Source organism: Mandrillus leucophaeus, unplaced genomic scaffold (assembly GCF_000951045.1).
Source record: "Mandrillus leucophaeus isolate KB7577 unplaced genomic scaffold, Mleu.le_1.0 Scaffold175, whole genome shotgun sequence".
NCBI classification, from domain to species: domain Eukaryota; kingdom Metazoa; phylum Chordata; class Mammalia; order Primates; family Cercopithecidae; genus Mandrillus; species Mandrillus leucophaeus.
Window position 1 is genome coordinate 2,454,585 of NW_012101754.1, and position 3,262 is coordinate 2,457,846.

The window sequence follows — 3,262 nt, forward strand, 5'->3', positions numbered from 1 at the left end:
AACCACTTACACATGCAATTATGTGTGCGTTGTCATAGTAACAGAGTGCTTTATAGATGGAGACAATACAATTATTTAGAGGGATGAACCTCAGAGAATTAGGTCAAAGTGACAGGATCTCTTTGTGCTTGGAGTCATAAATTGAAATTCGATCTTTTTTTTTGGCAGGGGGATTCCAAGGGACATTTTTGTAAATGTCAAATAGTCGACCTCATTATGGGCAGAATGCTATATTTCAGTACATAGGGAAGATAAAGAAAGAGGTAGAGAAGAGATTGTCCTGTTTTCAGGAGTGTATAACCCAGTTATTGAGTCAGGACACAGAGTAATAAGAAAATTGAATATTCCAATCATGATGCACAATTTGTAGGACAAATTCTAGTTTAATATTCAACTTAATCATCTTAAATTAAGCAGGATTATCTCTCCCATTTTACAGATGAGGACTTAAGGGTTGAGGAAATTGAGTGCTTTAGGTAAGGTTAAAGGGAAATGAGAGAATAACGTGCTTTCCTATGGCTGGTATCTGGAGTACTGGAACCGAGCGTTCTGATTATGCGAAGAAAAGGATCGGTTTGGCTTGCTGGGGATTGGAGTAATATCTTAGAACAGAGCTTCTCAAAACTCAGTGTGAACAGGATTCCCTGGGGGGCCTCGTTAAAATGCAGATTCTGATTCTGGAAGTGTAGGGCGAGTTTTCTTTCTAGCAAGCTTGTAGTTGATGGCAATGACACTGATCTGTGCTCACACTTTTAGTATCATGGCCTCAGGATATCAGGGTGACAACAGTTGTACCCATATTGGTGACAACAGAACTTACTGGTCACAACTGAAAGCAGCTTTTGCAGAGAAACTCAGTATGGGGAAATTAACCTTTTTCATAACTTGAGTAAATGTGAGCCGTGGCTAGCAGAATGGGCCACTGAGCAGAAGAGCTAATAGAGCGAAATGTCCAAACCACTGGTGGGGGTGCCTAGGCATTGAGCTACTGGGAAAAACCTGAGCTATTTCCTTCCAGGGCAACGGCGATTTGTACTTGTTGATGTGGTTCCCAGCCCAGGAGGGAATCTCTGAGCTATCAAGTCCTGCATACCTTTCTAGCACAAGTGGGCTGCCATTACTTCTGTCCTGGCTGCCTGCCAATTCCTAGGAGAGCCTTCTGTCTTTCCCACCTCTTCCCCACCCCAACAGCTAAATGATAAACCAGGTAATTCCCAAAGAGGCCTCCCCTCCCACTCCTAGGTGTATCATGACTTGGCCCTACCCTGCTGGCTGCTCCAAGCATTTCCTGAGACTGACCTCTGGCCTATTTCCGTCGGGAGCTGGCCCTCCCCAGGGCAGATGGGCCAAGTGCACTCCCTGCTGCCACACCTGAGCATCTGCACCTGGTCGCTCACACCTGGGCACCTGCACTCGAGCACCTGTGGCTGGCTCTTCCCCCGACTCCCAAAGCTGGGTGAGGCAGATGCCCATGCAGTGTTGATCAGTTTACAGTCTCTCTTTTCTGCTTTCTCTTTACCTCAAACACTAGGTGAAAGGCAGAAAGCTAGCCTAGGATTGAACAGCAAATAGCCTCTTCACCAGGTCTGATCTGCAAAAGAAAATTTGAGCCCTGCAGAGGCTCTGAGGATTCTGAAATTTCTTTTAAAGTTGGAAGGCTGCAGTGCAAGGTCCAATGCACAGGGCTCAAGACAAGCATATTTAGACACCCTCCTTTGAACTCAAATGGGTTTCCCAGGGCAGGCCTCCTGTTTTGGGCCATGGCTGTTGCTGGGTTGGCCAGGTGTAATCCATCCTTAGGCTTTTTGCCCACAGTGCTGGAAACAGGGAAGAAAAGTGAAGAGAGCAGAAAGCAGGTTCCGAACAAAGCTCTTCTCAAATTTCAGATGACTTGCTAAGGAGATTTTAGGCTCCCAGGGGCAGAATGCTTTGCATATAGACAACTTGCAAATGAGCAGTCTGTTCGACTAGACAGAGTGCTACAGTTCTGCTTAAAAAAAAGTGCCAGTGCATTTCTAATTTTCACAATGTTTTTACATAAATTTGCACATTAGGCTCAAGAGGTTTTATATTCAAGTATTGGAATGATTCACAATTAATTAGTACCCTTAAGTTCAGCTATATTCAAATCCAGACACTGAAAGTATCTAAATGTATAAAAATAATTCTCTTTAATTGTAATACGGAATTGGGAACAGATGCCCACCTGAGAGGGGTAAGTCAGGAGGCTGGAGCTTCATGTTCATTGTCATCCTTCTCAGTCTTTTCTGCTACATTTTGTCACATCATGGGCTCACATGCAGGCCACCCTCAAGAAACCAGGAGCCGATTCCTGCTTCTGGCCCCCTGGGTTCAGACATGGGAATTGTGGTTTAATTTGACATCTGAGACTTCCCTTTGGTTCCTGTGTATCAATTTGAGGAGGCCAGGGTTTAATAGCTTTCTAGCATGTTTGCCCTGAAGTTCACGTGATAAAAGATGAGCTTCCTATCTTCTATTGTGTTTCATCAGAAATGGCTCTATTCAGGTCAGTGACCCTCTGGGATCTGAGTGATTGTGTTAAGTACTTTCCTGTGACTGAAGTTATCTCCGTCTCTCTCCTCTCTAGTTCCTTCCTACAGATTGATCTTTTATAGAACCTGAAAGTCCCACAATTAGAGCTCTTTGGAGTTACCACTGACCCTCTTTAAGACAAAAAGTACCCTGGGGAGAATGCCCCGTGAATGACTAGCTATTCATTCTTGAGTCTTTAGAGGAAAAAGACAGCACAGTATTGAGGAGAAGAAAGTAGGATAGAAGAACCTGGAATCCACTGGATGGAAAACGTACTAGGCTTGGAATCAGAACTGAGTTCTCGATCTGCTTCTTTTGAAAATACTGTGCAGACTATTCAGGTTTTTATGAATGAATGCAAATCCTTATTAAACGTCGGTAGCATGGTCCCACCACTTTGGAAAATGATTATAGCTAAATGTCCATATGCCCTTTAACCCAGTCATTTCAGTCCTAGGTTTCAATCTAAAGAAATCTATAAATGAGGTTCCCCAAGAGACATGAACTAGAATGTTCACAGTGACTCCATTCATAATAGCGCCAAACTGGAAACTATCCAAATGTCCATGAAAGGTAGAATAGGTAAATATATTATAGTATATTCACACGATGGACTTCTATATATCAGCTGGATGAGTAATCTACTACCACAAATCTAATGTGGAGTGAAAGAAACCAGAAACTAAGGAACACATACAAAAACAGGAAA